General features: G+C 39.6%; 1 protein-coding gene and 1 long non-coding RNA gene across 11 annotated transcripts in view; both read left to right on the top strand.

The window, feature by feature from the left end:
• The window catches only part of LOC104320491 (ubiquitin-associated protein 2-like), a 204,438-nt gene that overhangs the window by 25,044 nt on the left and 160,532 nt on the right, over positions 1-18,862 (top strand). The gene's annotated exons all lie outside the window — the stretch shown is intronic.
• Positions 1,318-18,509, top strand: LOC138683471 (uncharacterized). The gene is made up of 3 exons (XR_011322993.1): positions 1,318-2,361; positions 6,206-6,258; positions 18,494-18,509. It is a non-coding gene; the product is annotated as an uncharacterized lncRNA (long non-coding RNA).

Raw genomic sequence — 18,862 nt, 5'->3', positions numbered from 1 at the left:
GAGCACAGATTTTGGCAAGGATCAAACTCAGTGGCAATATTATTTGACAATATTAATATTGCCACTGTATGTATTAATATTGCTGTATGTTTGATAAACCAATATAGATGCAAAAATTCACAGATCTGTTACATGATTAATGGATTATTTTTGTCTTAAACCAGTATTTCTAACTAGACACACCTATACAAACCTAATGTAAGTTCACTCAGTGTTAATATCTCAAACTTGGAGAACCCATTTGTATCTATCAGTAGCAGCCACATAGTGCCTAGGAGGCTGAAAGTTCTGTGTGGTGCAGATAGTCCTAGGTCTATTTAAAAAAAGATCTGTTTCAGTGTAATGTAGAACGTCCAAGACTAGCGATTATAAGCTTTCTCCTGTTTTTGAGGTTTGATGCTTTAGCTGTTTGGACATACATTGACCCTAAAACAGAATCAAAAGAAGTTAATCAGCAGCTCTAAAGTTTGTTCTCAGTTTTGTTGGAATAACTTACTTACTTCAGAGAAGTGTAGCCTCTACTACTTTCACTCAGTGTTTGCCTTTAATGACATTTCATGTAATATCAGTGATGTCACGATGAACAGAAGGCTCATACTACTTATCTAATAATCCTTCTTGTTCATACTTCTAGATGATAAACTGAAAAGAGGTTTTTCTTCAATAATCCTTTTTCACCTTTTAGCTGCATCTGTGTGTTTTGGCATTGGTGTCAGGAGTGCATTCTGAAATAATCTTACTGATGTTCCGACTCCTGTCCTGTGCAGGTCTGGTGCTCTGAAAGGATATGATACTGGTTTCTCATCAGTCAGCCACCTGCTGAGAAACTATCATCTGAGAGGGGCTTATCATTGTGGATATAAACTAATGCTTTATAAGATGGGGAGGAGTAGGTATGCTGTTAACTGCTTTTTCAGAAATTGTTGTTTTGGTTCAGTTTCTCTACAGTAATTTTTTTTTTTTTTTCAGTTTTCTCACTTTTTTCTCCACTTCTTTTGTCTTTTCTCCCTTTTTTATCTGTGTTTGCTCATAGAGGAAAAATTTCTTTTGAAACCAAAACTATCAAGATAAATTACATGGAAATAGAGATGTTAAATCTAATACAACTTCAGCTAGAAATGATGACGCTTGTGTTCATTGAATGATCCATGTGTTCTCTTCCATTTCTTAACTTTTAAAACTCTAGGACATTTAACCCTGCAGACTATACAGAGTCTTCTGCCACTGATGGCTTTGGGACAAAATCAGAGATTTGGGAGACTGGTCAGAATGATGCAGATGATGGAACTGGTAAGATGCTTCAAGAAGTGGAAGGATTGGAATGAAGACCTGTAGCAAATTGCAGTTAAAATAACCATTTTGTTAGTGTTCAATTAACTTCTGAAAAAGTGAATACATCTCACATGACACAGATATTAGTTCATTTTTATAGCTTAACTGCTACTAATGTGCAGAGCACATGCTGTAGCCTGAGTGACACTCTGGTTAGAATGAAAGGAAGGCAATTTGCAATTTTTTGTTTTGGTACTAACAATCCCTTGAGAGACAAAGGGATTTGAAGTGTTATTGGAAGAACCTTCTTTGTGAAGAACTGTTTAGATATCTTAAGTACTGCTTAAGAGCTCACCTAATGTAGTTAAGGAGTGCAAGTCCTACTAAAAGTGATTGGTCCACAGGCATTGGGCAGTAGGGTGTGAATATCTAAGTAGAAGAAGAAAAAGAAAAGAAAAACTGTTTACAAACATGAATCCACTCAGTGACACTGGGATGGCTTTGGCAGCCCCACTTGTACAATGCAAGAATGTAAGGATGTGAGTTTCTGGGATGGAGGAGAGTTCCAAGATCTGCCACCTTTGAAGAGAAGAATTAACTAAAGCATGAGTGGGCACTTGAATGGAAGCCAAAAGAGCAGTCTGCCTGTCTGAAGATAGAGGCAGCTGTGTGTTTCTGTATGAAGTTTCAAGTTTGAAGTACATACTCCTGGCTAAAGACAAGAGACAGACATAGTTTGGAAAGGAACTGCTTAACAGTGGTCTTGTGGTGATTCAGAAATGAAGAATGTGACCTGCTTGTCTGTGATTGGGGAAAACAGGATACCTTGCTGCTTCCCATAGTCTGTGACAGGAGATGAATACAAAGGAAACCCTGTGTCAGGATGGAGAAATTCATGTATGTTATTGTCCACACTTGGGAACCATCGAGTGATAGGAGAGATTTTTATTTTTTTTATCCCCAGCAAAGGGTAACTTTTCTCATCTCTTCATTGCTGAAGCCTACTCAGATTTTTCATCAACCCCTGTGTCAAGGGTGGAAGGAAAAGACTGATACTGGAGGCCAGGGTGTGCTCCGTTGAGCTCTGCTGTGAGTCTCTTGAGATGCAGCTTTCTAAACTTTATACAAGCCATTTTCCACTTAACCAGAGAAGACAATAACAGGCTCAGAGTTTAGGAGGGCTTATTAGGCAGCTGTTTTGTCACTCTGAGTGCCTTCTAGTCCAGTGTGGGAGAGTGGCACTGAGTATATTAATGGTTATTGAAAGGGAGCTCTTTTGCCAAATTATGTCATCTTTCCAAGGAATTACTTTTGAAATGACTTGGTGCTATAGCGCAAACAGAAATGCACTTTTTATTTTCACTCGTGTTAGTTTTTCAAATAAGTTTATCAGATAATGAGTTAGAAGGACACCTAATGACTTGAAAATTCCCCTAGGAATACTGATACTGTTGTTTGCTATATGGTAGCAGAGGGCAGGGTATGTTGTCACAAGTATTGCAGAAGCAATAAGGTTAACTAACTAAAGAAAAAAGACATACAAGAAAGGCATGAGGAGACTGGACCAGAGGTAGACTCTCTGTGGAGTTCTGAGTATTTACTAAGTATTTCCTCTTTAAGCCAGTGCTGGGAAAGGATCAACATCAACATTTTCAATTAAAAAGAAATGCACTATTTGTTTCCAAAATGTAGTTGCCCCCATATGTGCTCTGAAAGCGCTCTAGAACCTCTTGTCCTGAATTGTTGCAGATGCCAGAGGAATTGAAGTAGCCTGAATGAAAAGTGTTTCTAGGTGCACCATTGTGTAATCCTATAGAAAAGCTAGCTGGTTCTGTGGAGGTAAAATTTAGTGTTGTTGGTTGAAATAAAAAAGAGAGTAAAGGGTGAATCTTTAATGGTTCATAACATTTAAATGTAATTGTATTCCAAACAATTCAGCATCGGTTTTCCTGCATCCTAAATTTTATCGAAGTAATGTACAACTGAAAGGCAAAGAGAAGGGACAGGTGGGAGGAAACAAAATGACCAATCCTCATCCAAAATGAAATAAACTTGAACAGCATGATATTTTCTTACAGGCATGCTGAGTGTTCAGTCTCTTACCTTTTTTTTGTAATGTGCAAGTCAGTGGGAGATCCTGAACATCAAATCACAGCAGTTCTTATAAATTATGTTGGAGGTGGTCACTTCTCAAAGTAGGTTATAAAAATGGTATTGTATTCTGGTAATTTTCCAATACCTCTACTTTGATAGAGTTTCATAAATTTCACAAAAAAACTTCATTCATTATTATCTTGGTTATGAGCAGCCTTAAATGACTCTGAAACTGAAGAACGACAAGAAAGAAAAAATAAATTATAGTGTAACTGTCAAGGGGGAAGAAGGGAATTGTGTAGCTTGGAAGTTACAAGGAAGTTGTTGGTTTTTTAGAACTGCTGTAAAAGTCAGAAGGAACATTTTAAGGAAACCTTCAGGTCATTCTAGAATGTGAGTGTAATCCAGAAGGAAAGGATTAGTACATAAGTTTGGAATAGACCAAAATAAAATTATTCGGGGGCTAATATCTATGGCTGATTATTCAAAAAAGGAAAAAAAAATCAAACAGTGTGACAGGAAGTGAGGAATTGGAGGAAAATAGCTGAAGACTTGCTGAAAACATATAGTATACTTTTTATTGGCTTTATAACTTTCTAAAACTAAACTTGTTACAAAGGGAAACAGGAAAGAGTCACAGATAGCCATCTAGGTTGAAGTTGCTATGACAAGGATCCTTGAAAACACAAAGCATAATTTCTGTGGAAAACAGAGAACTCTTAAATTGTGATGCTTTGCAAGGCTTGGGGGTAAAGGTTGGGAAGAGGATATATGGAGTTGCAATAATGCCAAGGTGGATTTTGGACTAAAAGGAAATTGATACACTTGTGGCAAGATCAGACTTAAAATCCCATCAATAGGAGGAAGGTGTTAGCAAACTGGATTTAGTGCAGAGAAGAGCAGTGAAATAACTGAGGCTGGAAGGATTGAGTTGGGAAGGTAGAGTGTTAATAAGCAACAATAATAAACTTAGCTTGGGTAAACTAATAAAAGGGTGAAGGGTTGTGTCCAGTTTTTAAAAAGAGTAAACTCACAGAACCATGGTCATAAGTAGGAGCAACAGGTAAACGTTTAAACTGAATGTCAGGAAAATGTCCCAAGTATTATTCCAAACAGGTTTGGTCTCCCAAAGGTGGTGGGGGATACTCAAGAGTTGGGCTTGATTTGTCTGAGCTCTTTTTGTGTTTGTTTTAGCAGACTCCAAGCTCCACTGTTAGAGTTCTGACACCACCTTGAGGTTTGTCTTCTACAGAGGCAGGCCTTGCTCTGACTGATGGGAGACAAATATAAGCAGGGCAAATACCAGGATGTATTTCTTTAAAAAAGAAATATCAGAGGAAGGGATCCTGTGCTGGTCAGGGGGAGGGAAAGAAAATCAACTGTTTATCTAAAAACTGCTGCTTGTTGGGCTTTTCCTCTTTTCCAAAATTTCTGTGGAAATGTGTGGATTAGTCTAGAAATTTGAGGCATTGTTGTAATTTTGCTGTGCTCGGATATGATTATTAGTTATTTTTCAAGTGCCTCGATATTTTGCAGCATGTAGAAACCTCCTGGTTAGGGGCCGTTTGGTAGAATGTGAGCACAAGATGTTTCAGGCAACTCTGTATTGCTCCACAGAGCCAACACAGAGCAGATGTTACCTTGCTCAGGACCTGCCAAATAATTTTGGATTCCAAGGTATAAACTCCCTCCCTTCTCCCCACTGTGTGTATATCTTTGTGGTAGGCCTGTTTGCCTCACTGGATTAGTGCCATTCGACCCTCCTCTGCCCAAGACGCTGCTTTGTAAAGGTGTACAAAAGAATGCACTAAAGTAGTGATGACATTAGTACAAACTGGATTTGATGCTGTCTTCAGGGGGCTTGTTTCTGGATGAATGTGTCTCAGAGGGTTCCTGGTTAAGTAAAAGGAGATGATTAAAGCAGTAGTTCTTTTGCTTCTGTACTTGATCAAAGGTGATGGTAGCAGGAACTTTACTGCTGGTATTTTCTTCATTCGGGGTTATGTAGTTTAAATGAAAGCTCTGGTTGTTGCTGGGATAACCTTCCCTATGCTTACGCTGGTGGGCAAGGCCTTCAGTCCTTTTATTGCTCTTGCATGTCTGTGCCTGCTGTTTCCTATGGAAGGGATCAGGTTTTTGCATCTGTAGGATTGTTTCCCGTAGTTTTCCCATTGCCGCATGCTGTGCTCCAGTGTTTGCCAAATAAACTCTGCCACAAGTTACGGGAAGAAGTGTTTTGCAGCTACAGTGGAAGCTTATTGACTCTGCTGCTGCCGTTATATGAATTATTTATGTTTTAAAATAAAATTGCTCTATCAGGGGAAGGGATTGGGGTTGTTTTGCCCTGAGGAGAGCGTTAACAGGTTGGAAAGGAGCCTCCAGAGGCATACCTTAGGTCTTGAATCTGAGTATGTTGAAAGTAGGATTATGGAGCAGGTGTCATGGTTGTGTTTTGTTCGGGCTCTGTATAAATTTGTGCATGAAACTGGGAGATCCCGTGGGAGGGTTGAGTAACCTCTTGCTGTCATTGGGGACGTAGGAGGAAGTTCTTCCAGTGTTTGGGATTAATCACTGGTTGCAGACATGCATTCATGCAAATTATGTCTGGTACCATAGTGGCTAAGAAATGCCTGAAATCAGAAATTAAAGGGGGGAAAAAAACCCTCCCAAAATTTTAAATCTGCAGACCAATTTTCTAGAGCTTCCCATGTTTCCAACCACCATCTCCTTGCTTTGTTTTCATAATGAAAACAGGATTGCTTATAAAGCAGAAGGGTTGAAATACAACATTGTGCTTTTAGCTTGTAACTGTTTTCTTTCCTTCCCCAAATTACAATAGGAGCGTGGAAAAACTCAATAGAAGAATGGACAGCAGAAGACTGGAATGAAGATGTAAGTGTACCTTGTTGGATATACCGATTGATTATTTACCTTTTTCAGAGTTTCTGTGTTGTCTTCAAAAACTGTTCGAAGTGATACTTTGCTGTAGGCATGCAATGATATTTCTTACTGTGTTTCTTGATGTAATTCCTGTTTAAATATATATATATTTAGATAAGCTTATTTTTAAAATAAAATTTAATCAAGAAATATTAATTTATTTTGCTGGGTGGACAATACATAGATAATAAAATTTTAAGTTTTATCCCAAATTAAGTATTTGTGAATTATAGTTCTTCACTGCTCAATGCTGATGGGTGTTAACTGCATACTTCCCCCTACTATTGTGTAGGTATTTAAAGCCCTATTATCACAAGACTTTTATATAATTAAGTGCTGAAGCTTACTAGCAACTTCAGACTCCTCATTTGATGCTTTTTGTTTGAAATCTGCATAATAGTTCCACTTAGTCCACTTCATGTTCATAATATTAAAAAAGGAGCTAGTACTATGCTGAAGTTAGCACTTAATTGCTTCATTCCTGTTGTTTCATCATGATGTGTTGTCTAAAGTACTACAACAATTTTGGCTCTCATTCTTTATCAAGCAAGAGATGTCTTCATGTCTGCAAAATATTTGGCATTCGTGATCATCACATGGGTGAAAATCGCATTTGTGATTTTAAGTTTTCAGTTATTGTATTAAAGCTTAAGCAGTTCAGAAAACAAACTAGATAGCAAGAAATATGGAAAGGAAAACTTAGCTTTTAAGAAGTTTTTCATATTTTATAGGAACATCCATTATTTCAAGTTGTCTCGGAAGTCATCCCTTTTGCCTCCTCCTGTAGGGTGGCGTGTCAGTGTTATCCCTAGAAATGTGTGAATGTGTCATATACCAGATATGAAAAATCTGTCCTTACCTAATGAGAGGGCTGTGTCTTTCGAAAAAATTAAAAGAAACTCTAAAATTCCTAGGTTTTCTGTATCAGTTACTGCCATCAAAAGCTGGCATCTTTTTTAAACCTGTCCTCTATTTCTGCAGTATATGCTAGAGGTGGACTAAGGGCTAAGGATAGTGAAAATTTATGGCCTTGTTCTTACCCCTGTTTGATGCTGGTACAATACAGCATTTGTAGTACGGGAGGGGTGTTGAGCAATGCTGACTATGGATATAATTTTTTTTTTAATTAATTATTAAACCTGAGTAATTTGCACATGAATCTTGAAAGAGCAGCAGATGAAATCTCTAGCCTGTTGTTAATTTTTATTAATTTTAGAGTGCTGGAAAAATCCCTGTAACCTAGGAGAAAGTTGTTCATGTGCTGATGTTCAGAAAGAGTGAATGAAATGGTGAGCTGCAGACAAATTAGCCCAAAACATCCCTGGGGGGAAAAAATAAAGGAAAAATTGATTTATCATCTGATTTAAAAAAAAATAGAAGTGTAAGAATACAGCTCGTGCCATTCAGTGTAGTTTTATGGAAAATAGGTCCACTTCAAATAAACCTGATCTTGGTCTTTAAGTAAATTACAAGTTAACTGTGAAGATAGAGTATGTCCTTGTAAGAGATTTGATCTACATCTTTTGTTCTAAAAATAATTACATGCTGTCACAAAACACATTAAGTGGATTAAAATCTGCCTTGCAAATTTCAGCCAATAAATCTTTTGCAGGAGGACCCTTATTGAGTGTGAGCGTTTCTAGGAGGGCTATAAAGGAATCCAGTCCCAGGCCAGATGCCATCTAGTGTCTTTATCAATGATTTGGAAGTAAAAATATAATCACTGGTGAATAAAATGTGTGGGAAATCCAAAAATTATTGGAATGGCAATTAAAAGTAAGCTAGTCATGCAGAGAAATTTGGACCTCTGCTAGACTTAACCTGTTCAAATGACAAATGCTTTAATATAGCCAAGTGCCCATTTGTTTTATAGGAATAAAGGCGCACCTCCAGAACAAGGGGCTTTTTTCTGGAAAGCAGCAACTGAAAAATTTTCAGGATTGTAGTGGATGATGAAAAAAGAACAGCTCAGCATGATCTCCTAAAGGGCTGATGCTGTGGTAAAAAAAAGCTTATTGTAGTCTTTTTGCCTGTAGGCGCACTCTTCCCTGTCTCTTAATCATTCTTGATTTATGTATGTAGACTCTCCTGAACTTGATTCTGAAGTACTGCGTCCAATTATTCATTGCTTTTACAAGACAGAAGTTGTGGAAAATAGCTGAAAATTATTTACTGATTGAATTGGTGCTTGAGAGTGAGATTTTTAGTTTACTGAATCTGAAAAGGTTACGTTATTAGCGTATGATGGGCTCTGGTTTTAGTCTAGCAGAAAAAGGCATAATATGAACCTGTGGCTGGAAAATGGAGCTGTGCATTTAAATGTATAATAAACAATTCTAGCAGCATGACTACTGATTAAAACAACCAAGGAAGTTGATGTATTTGCTGTCTGCAGATAAAGACCAGGTGTTTTTCTGAAGAATATTTTTGTTTAAATGTGGTGTTCTCTAGTCAGATACAAGTTAGGAGCAGGTGAGTGAAATGTTGTTTAAGCTGAGAAGGATTAGATTTTTGTGATCTAATAGTCCTGTCTGGTATTTATCTTTAGTAGTTAGCATTGAGCAAGTATAGTAGGTTGTCAGCATGCTCTTAACTAGAGTGGAAACTAGTTGCAGTGAAAATAGGAGGTTATATTTTGTTAAAGGGATATTCAGGGCATAGACAATGAAGGACCAGACAAGTGTTGAGGTACTGTAGATGGCTCTGGGTTTTCCTCTTAAAATTGTGATCATATTCTCCTGGTTAAAGAAAATAAAGTTTAACTACAGAAACTATCACAAGGGGAGAAATAGAATACATACAAATTGCTGGAAAGTGGATGAAGGCAAACATTTTCTGTACAATATTGGAAGTCTTATTTTTTATTTGAAACAACAGCAACACTTAAAAGGAAAAAAATGTATTTTAGTGGGAGTGTTTCCTTTATCAGGAAGCGGCATGAGAACTTGTTTTAATTTCTTTAACTTCAGTACATCATATCAAAACAATAATAAGGTTTTGTTATTTCTGATTTGTTGATGTTGAGTTTTATGAGGATGCTGGAGTATATTTTCCTGTTCTCCTCACCTATCAACTGGCCATAGGAGCGGGTAGTTAGTTGTTAAATATATTGTCTCTTTGGTGATTGGAGAATGATTTTTATCATAGGAACAGGAGCTGAAAAGCACAGGCATTTCACTGCAGATGGAGGAAATACACTTGTGAGGCCGATGCTTGCAAATGGTTCACGACCGTTCATTCAGTGCTGGGAAAATGCCAGATCCTCAGTGAAAGATTTGCAAGTGTAGTGTACAGTGAGCATAAATAACTTTGTTAGGCGCCGATAATACTACTTCTAAGAAATACTAAATACATCTGTGTAATAAAACTTTTCAGCTGCTGCTGCACAAAGTACGTGTTTTGACGAATGCTGTAATCCCAGCAGACTTCTGAATTAGGTGCTTGATTGCAGCTTGTGGCAGTGAGTTTGCCACAGGGTGTAGTGTAAACTTCAATGTAGCTGAGCTGGTAGCTGGAGACTTGTGTTTTGCATGCTGGCTCACCTGAAGAGAACATTTCGTCTCTTATATGTCAAGCATGCTTTTGTGTTGTCGCAAACATCCTCAGCCTCCTCAATTTGCTTAGTTTTCAGGGTTCATCAGTGTTTTGGCCACGATTAGTCTTATTCTGGGTTATGTGAGCATAAGAAACTGTTGACATTACAAAGAATTTAATATTTAACCAAGGGATTGCAGACCATAGGCTGCTGCTCGTGCCATTAGCTGGCCTCCTTTTGCCATATAATGCAGGAGTCTCATAACACTACAAAAAGTACAGTACACATTGTTCTAAAATGTACGGTGGGGAAAGGGCTGAACAGTAGAGAAACAGTCTTTTTAATTGCAAATATGCTTGAGCTGAATCTTCTTTCTTCGTTTTGGTCAGTGCATAGGGTTGTGGGCTTGCAGCATTATGCACAGGACAGAGTTGTGTTCCAGAAAGATGGAATTAAAATACGTTGTATTGTTACCAAAAAAGCCGGTCAAAGAAACTCTCTAAGACTCGATTTTGGAGTTTTAGAAAGCAGGCATTCTTTATTGCAGCGCTGGGTGCACGGGGGATCGCTCCACCTATCGTGCACACCGTTACCTACAGCAAGCAAAATTTATATTGTTCTAGTCATATGCATATTCATATTATCATTTACATAGTGCCCACCCTTTGGTCACGCACAGTGTGGGTCATCTCTTTTTCCTAGTTAGCTGGCCTTGGCAAGTTTTAATTACAAAAACTCAGCAGAACTCAAAGCTTATCATCAGGGCCCAAGGCACATCAGGCCCGAGGCCTCCTGTCTGTTGGCGCCTTTAGCGCATACTCAAGGTTTTTCTTATCTAATCAGTACATACCAAAATTTCAAAGTTATTCAAGCAAGCAAAAGTTTGTCACTACAGCGATACAGTAAAATTTTTCCTTCTCATGCCTTTATTCAAGGCATCAACCCCCCCCCTTTTACTGAGACTTTGGACCTACAAATCCAAAGCCTCAATACCCAAACTTAATTTTCATGTACATTCGACTACAACAGCTACAGCATTGAATCATTACACAGACTAAGATGCATACACAGATTACAATTATTGCAATAATGAATAGATTTTTCAACCAAGTCCAATTAGGTAGCCATGAGGTAAGTTTGTGCCATAACTCCTCAAATCCCCAGGATGTATTGTCCTTCGTAACTTGATGTAAGATTTTTGTTTGTTTCCAAATCTCTGCTAGATCAGTAGAAATTCTGCCACTTTGATCTACATATGTACAGCAGCTCGTATTAACAATTGTACAAACACCTCCTTGTGAAGCCGGTAGTAAGTCAAGAGCCATTCAATTTTGCATCACTACATGAGACAAACTAGATATTTCAATTTGTAATGCCTGTATGGCATCAGTGGTTCTGTTTTCAGTGTCCTCTGTTACAGCTGATATATTTACTATTGCCTTTTCCAATTCACTAACTCCAAGCCAAGGGATAAACCATCTGGCAAAACTGTGGAATCCTGTGGGACGATCTATAAGGGGGTTATGAACCCTCCTGGTTCATTTGAGAAAAGTTTTTACCCATCCGCTCTGTTCATGTAATTTGTCAATTATTGTTATATTGGGGACTACGGCTCCTAATGTGCATGCTCCTTGCCAATTGGGAGGTAGTACTTTTCGAGCATGTGTTTCGCATAACCAATACCAACTGCTTCCTTCTGGGACTTGGAGGCCAAAGTGATTTGATGTATCTATATGACTTAGTGCGGGCCTCCAATATGATCCGGTCCTGTTACATCCTTGGAAACATCCTGCAAAAGTTTTGTCATTTCGTTTAGCAGTGTAATCTCACACCCATCATCTCCAGACTTAAGGGTGTAGAAGCTTAGAGAGTCATTACCTGGCCCATATAAGCATACAGTGGAATTTAGATTATCTTTTATCATGGTAACTTGTAACTTTCCTTCTTGTCTTTTTCCAGAGAGGCTTGGCCACCATGCATTGTCTGGATGTCCCTTACCATTTTGTGGATTGTTAAATAATGATACATTTATTGGCAGTGGCACTCCTATCAAGGGTAGGACTCGGCTTTGTCCGGAGGTTGGCATTTGGGTACAAATCCAACAATCACTTTTGCAGAGTATTCGAGTTATATTTTGTGTTAAGATTAAGTGGAGGTTCAGATCCCACACTTGACTCATTGCTACCATAGTTGTTACAGACAAAACATGAAAATCAGTCATAACTTTTTCAATTTCAGCTTAAGGGGAGACTTTTGTTCAACTGTCCATGAGGTTGGAGCCCTTTTATTCCTGGAATAATGAATCCATGGGCTTTTCCCTTGGACCTTGACAGCTGTATAAGTAGTCAGGAGTACCTGGAATGGTCCCTTCCACTTCTCAGTCAGTGGTTCCGAATTCCACAACTTGATGTAGACCCAGTCTCCAGGTTGAAATGGATGGGCTGGTGTATCTAGTTCTAAGGGCCTGCTTGTTGTCACGTACTTCTGCAATTCCTGTAAAGTCTTTCCCAAGGACATTAAGTAATTATTCAAGTCCATTTCCCCTTTAATGTGGATTGTTCCTGGTATATGTGGGGCCTGGTAAGGCCTTCCATAAAGTAACTCGTAAGGGCTCAAACTGTTTTTACCACGAGGTTGTATTCTGATTCTTAACAGCGCTAAAGGTAGTGCTTGCATCCAAGTCATTGATGTTTCCTGACATATTTTTCCAATCTGCAATTTAAGTGTATAGTTTATTCTTTCTACCTTTCCACTTGACTGTGGCCTATAAGGAGTATGGAGATCCCATGTTATGGCTGAGTTTTTACTCAATTGTTTTATAACTTCAGCAGCAAAATGTGGTCCTCTCTCTGAGGACATTCCTAAAGGAACACCGAACCTTGGGATAATTTCTTTTAACAAGATCTTAGTTACTTCTCTGGCTTTATTGGTGCGACAGGGAAAAGCTTCTGGCCATCCAGTAAAAGTAGCAACTAGAACAAGGATGTATCTATATCCCCTTTTTCTAGGTAGTTCTGTAAAATCAATTTGCCAATAGTCTCCTGGGGAATTTCCTCCTTTTGTAACCCCCAAAATCAATTTATTGCTAGCATTTGGGTTATTTTTACAACAAATTTCACATTTTCCCATGATGGATCGGATAATTTCTGTCATTGCTCGGCTTATAACTATCTTTTGAAGATGTTTTACTAAATTTTCAGTTCCCCAATGTACTTTATTATGTTCTCGTTTAGCAATTTCTCTCATTAATGAGGGTGGGATCACTATTTGTCCTGTGGGTGTAACAGCCCACCCATCTGTTTGTTCCTGCGCCTGTAAGGCTTTTATTAATTTAACATCTTTACTATCATATTTAGGTGGTATTTCTGGTAAAGTTATTTCTTTTTCTGGTAATAATGCCATGATGCCTGTTTCTGCAGCCTTTTTGGCAGCTTTATCTGCCAATTGATTACCTATTTCTGGTGGGGTTTTTCCTGTTTGGTGGGCTTTGCAATGCATTATTGCTACCGCCGTCGGTTTTCGAATACTCTCTAATAGTCCTTGTATTTGTGCAGCATGCTTGATTTCAGTTCCTTGTGCTGATAGTAGTCCTCTTTCTTTCCAGATGGTTCCATGGGCGTGTACAACTCCAAAAGCATACTTAGAATCTGTCCAAATATTAACCTTTTTCCCTTCGCTCAGTTCCAATGCTCGGGTTAAGGCTATTAGTTCTGCCTTTTGGGCTGATGTTTTGGGAGATAAGGCTCGTGCCTCTATTATGCCATCTAAGGTTGTCACAACGTATCCTGACGGTCTCTTCCCATCACGAACAAAACTGCTGCCGTCAGTATATAACTCCCAGTCTGGATTTTCTAACGGAACATCTTTAAGATCTGGACGGCTAGCATATATTTTCTCTACAGTTCGTAAGCAATCATGTTCTGGTGAACTCTCCACTCGATCAGTGGAGAGGAATACTGCAGGATTTACAACTGAAGTGGTCTTGAGATCGATGTCATCTTGTTCTAGTAGTACCATTTGGTATTTCAGCATACGGCTGGGGGACAACCAATGCCCCCCTTTTTGTTCTAAAACTGTGGCTACCATATGTGGTACATACACAGTAATTTCCCGAGTTTCTGTTGCAATTAAGATGTCATTTACATATTATAATAGAGTTCCTTGTCCATTTTCTTTTCTCCAAATCTCTAATTCCTTCGCCAGCTGATTTCCAAAAATAGTTGGGCTATTCTTGAAGCCTTGTGGTAGAACTGTCCAAGTATATTGTGTCTTTCGCCCTGTTTCAGGATTTTCCCACTCAAAAGCAAAAAGCTCCTGACTTTTAGAGTCCAAAGGGATGCAGAAAAAGGCATCTTTCAGATCTAAAACCGTAAACCAGCTTTGTTCACTGGTGAGGGTAGTTAGTAATGTATACGGGTTTGCAACTACTGGATGTATATCTTGTACTATCTGATTTATTGCTCCAAGATTCTGGACTAAACAGTAATCTTTTCCATTAGCTTTCTTTACTGGTAAGATAGGTGTATTGTATTTTGGCTCACATTCTACCAGCAACTTACATTTCAAGAATTTTTGAACTATTGGTACCAAGCCAGTTCTCACTTCTCATTTTAAAGGGTATTGTTTAATTCTTACCAGTGACGATCCTGGTTTTAGATCAATTCTTACTGGTTTCGCTCTCTTAGACCTTCCTGGAACTTCTCCTGCCCAAACGATGGGAATCACTGCATCTTCTATTTCTCAAGGTATCTTGTCCCTTTTGGGATTTGTATCCTGTAACAACAAGGCTATGGCTTCGACATATTTAGATTCTGGGATTAAAATTTCAACTTCCCCATTCTTGAATCTGATTTCAGCTTCTACCTTTTCAAGTAAATCTCTACCCAATAAAGTTTTCGGAGAATTTGGCAAATAGAAAAACTGGTGAGTAACCCATTGTTTCCCCAATTTTAATTTTAAATGTTTAAAGAAGGGTCTTGTTTCATGGGTCCCTGTTGCACCAATGACATTTACATTTTTATTACTCAATTCTCTCTCTAAAGTATTTAAAACAGAATAGGTGGCTCCAGTGTCTACCAAAAATTCAATTTCCTCATTTCCCAGCTTAGCTATAACCAGAGGTTCCGCTGGAAGAGGTTCCTCCAGTCCCTATCAGTCCTCTCTCACTGCTTACTTCAAACGCTTCTCTCAGCACAGCCACAAACACACTTGATTCCTTTTTCTTTTAACATTCCTAATCCTTATCTCACTTGTAAATTCCTTGTAAAAGCGGCTGCCAGTAAATCAGCCTCTTGTTGCTTTGCTCCTCTTTTTTTTTTTCTCTGCTCAGTTTTCTGCTTTTCTTCATGCTCATCGCATACAAACACAGCAACACTCAAATTATTTCTCTAAATCAGGGGCCGTTTGACCCACAAGGACACTAATTGTGAGTGCATCATTAAAATTTTGTTAGCAGAGCTTGTCTGAGTCCCCCAGAATCACTGGGACGCTCGTCAGGTCTCTGCCTGCATTCTTGCACTTTTAGTCCAATTTACCCATTTACCCCTAGTTCTCCACATGCCCTAATGGTTTCTATTAAATTTCAGAGCCCTGTCTGACAAACGGCTCAGTCTCCTACATTGTTTTAGTCCCAGTTTTGATCTTTTTTTTTTTCTTTTTTTTTTTCCCTAGCCTGTTCTGCTAGTTCTGCTCAGGGAAATTTAACACTCACCCTTCTCCTTTTCCAAAGCTAAAACGAGGGGATCACTAGGTGCAAGATTTATACTGCATTCCTTTTGCCACTCCGGATGTATCCTCAAAGTAAAGAACATATCCGCATACAACACTTCATCCCACTTTCCTTCTCTCCTCAAGAATAGCATTAATTATAATAAGGTGTTATAATTTAACGTACCATTCATAGGCCACTTTCCCCATCATCCAATTTATACAGTGGCCAGCATTGATTACAATACTTAATCAAATTTTCCCTTGTCGGGACCCCACCCATATTAAATGTGAATAACAGAACAATTAAATGATCCAAGCAAACGAAACAAATCTGTATTTCCAATAACCAAGTTCCGATAACCAGGCACAATTATATCATTCACAATCACAGCAGTATTAGCGGTCCAACCGGCCGGAGACTCTAACCCTGTACAATCACAACAGTATCACTGGTTGGGGGGACTCTAACCCCAAGCAAGCTTATTACTGGTCCAGCCAGCCGGCCGGGGACTCTAACCCCGTAGATACTCTAGAGCCGGGGACTCTAACCCCGTAGTCAGGGGACTCTAACCCCTGCAGGTGCCTTTAGTCCAACCTCTGCGGGCTTTACGAGCCCTCTCTCTGATGAGGCAGACAGTCCAGGGACTCTAACCCCAGACAGCCAGGGGACTCTAACCCCAAGGGAAAAGAAAGAATGCCTTCTCACCTTTCCAGGGGACTTGCCTTGAAATCTTCGGGTCTGGGGATCAGAGGTTCTCCCCGAGAAATCCTCGGTGCCGGCTGGAGGTCCAGAGATCCCACGGAGCCGTCGATGTTCAAAGGCAGGGTCCCATCTGGGGTGCCAAATTGTTACCGAAAAAGCTGGTCAAAGAAACTCTCTAAGACTCGATTTTGGAGTTTTAGAAAGCAGGCATTCTTTATTGCAGCGCTGGGCGCACGGGGGATCGCTCCACCTATTGTGCACACCGTTACCTACAGCAAGCAAAATTTATATTGTTCCAGTCATACATATTCATATTATCATTTACATAGTGCCCACCCTTTGGTCACGCACAGTGTGGGTCATCTCTTTTTCCTAGTTAGCTGGCCTTGGCAAGTTTTAATTACAAAAACTCAGCAGAACTCAAAGCTTATCATCAGGGCCCAAGGCACATCAGGCCCGAGGCCTCCCGTCTGTTGGTGCCTCCAGCAGCGCATACCATTGACAAAGCTCAAGGTTTTTCTTATCTAATCAGTGCATACCAAAATTTCAAAGTTTTCAAGCAAGCAAAAGTTCGTCACTACAGCAATACAGTAAAATTTTTCCTTCTCCTGCCTTTGTTCAAGGCATCAGTATTGCCAGCAAAGGAAGGGAAGGAAATGGAGGGAGGAACTGTGGTGGTATTCATTTTTTCATGACACAGTGTGTTGCACATAAGTGGGTGCTAGGAGAGTACATGAAACATTTGAACTTTGCCTCAGAGTAGTAAAGTGATTTGCTCCCAGTCAGCCCTTCTGCATCCTGCTTAAATCAACAGTGTTTCATAGGAGAATCCCAATCAGATGACCGCGTTCAGGGATGTACGTGCTTTCACTAGAGCTGCCCGTGGGATGGCAGATGAAATTGGCTCATGTCCGTGAGGTCCTTTAAACTGGGCTGCTGGCAATGTATGCAATTAAAAATGCATAATTTCCTGGAAGAGCCGTATTCAAATGTCACATTCTAAAGGGATTCTTTGTGAATGTTTGAATAGGTCAGTGTCATGGTTTAACCCCAGCCAGCAACTAAACACCACACAGCCACCGTCCTGGTTTCAGCTGGGATAGAGTTAATTTTCTTTCTAGTAGCTGGTATAGTGTTATGTCTTGGATTCAGTATGAGAAGAATGTTGATAACACACTGATGTTTTCAGTTGTTGCTCAGTAGTGTTTAGACTAAAGTCAAGGATTTTTCAGTTTCTCATGCCCAGCCAGCGAGAAAGCTGGAGGGGCACAAGAAGTTGGCACAGGACACAACCAGGGCACCTGACCCAAAGTGGCCAACAGGGTATTCCATACCATGTGACGTCCCATCTAGTATAGGAACTGGGGAGTGGGGGCGGGGAATTGCCGCTCGGGAACTAGCTGGGTGTCGATCGGCGGGTGGTGAGCAATTGCACTGCACATCATTTGTACATTCCAATCCTTTTATTATTGCTGTTGTCACTTTATTAGTGTTATCATTATCATTATTAGTTTCTTCTTTTCTATTCTATTAAACCGTTCTTATCTCAACCCACGAGTTTTACTTCTTTTCCCGATTTTCTCCCCCATCCCACTGGGTGGGGGGGAGTGAGTGAGTGGCTGCGTGGTGCTTAGTTGCTGGCTGGGGTTAAACCACAACAGCCGCTTAGCTGTTATTGCCGCCCCTAGCAGAAATGCCAAGAAGGAAACACAAATGCTAGTTCACTGTATATGTCTGAATGCAAACCTGCCTCCACTGGTGATGTGAGCTGAAATGTAAAACACAGGGATATGTGAAATGAGTGAGTGGGAATGGTGCAATGTGTTAGACTTCTGCAACAAGATTTATCAGAGCTACTCTATGGAGTCCTAAATTATGTCTGCACAAGGTATCTTTACACTGATGATATACCAAATGTCACGTTAATTACTTGCTACTGGTATATTTTTCAGTTAAACTATTGCCCAAACTGATGTAGTTACATTGGTATACCATTGTGTGTGTTCGGTAGATCAAATTTCCTGACACTTTAATTAAATTGGTGCTTGATTCTGTGGAGGAGACTTTGCTGAAGTTTGACTACATGTTTTTGTCTTTTTAAGCAGAGCTGCAGCATAACTGGTTGTAATGGTAGTTTGACTTTACTTTTATCTGACCAAGATGGAATTTCTGCAGATGTCGCAGCAGTGAAGCGTGAGCATGTGTATGATTAAAATACCTCCCCCCCCCCTCTTTTTCAGCTTTCTGAAACAAAAGTCTTCACTGCTTCTTCTGTTCCAGCTGAGAATCATGTGACTCCTGGGCAAAGGTAAGCTCTTCTTCCATGGTTTCCCTATACTTTAAAAACCTTCTGCTTGGTGAATCAATGTTAGCTTGCACATATAAAATGTTGACTAAAATACAGGGCAGCCCTGGTCAGAGATTGGTCAAGCTAATTTCAAAATTGTGAAAGCCTTGCTTGCAAATCGTTGGTTTTGTGGGTTCCTGCGTTACCTCTTATTGACTACGGAAGTGGAGCCAAACTTACCAAATCCACGAACATAATACTGAGAAGACCCTGTCTTCTGCACAAAGACCGCTTACAGGCAGGAACAAAAGTAGCTGGGAAG

The sequence above is a fragment of the Haliaeetus albicilla genome, chromosome W (assembly GCF_947461875.1).
Source record: "Haliaeetus albicilla chromosome W, bHalAlb1.1, whole genome shotgun sequence".
Taxonomy (NCBI): Eukaryota; Metazoa; Chordata; class Aves; order Accipitriformes; family Accipitridae; genus Haliaeetus; species Haliaeetus albicilla.
Note: the sequence above shows the minus strand (reverse complement) of the source record. Positions and strands in the feature narration are given on the sequence as shown.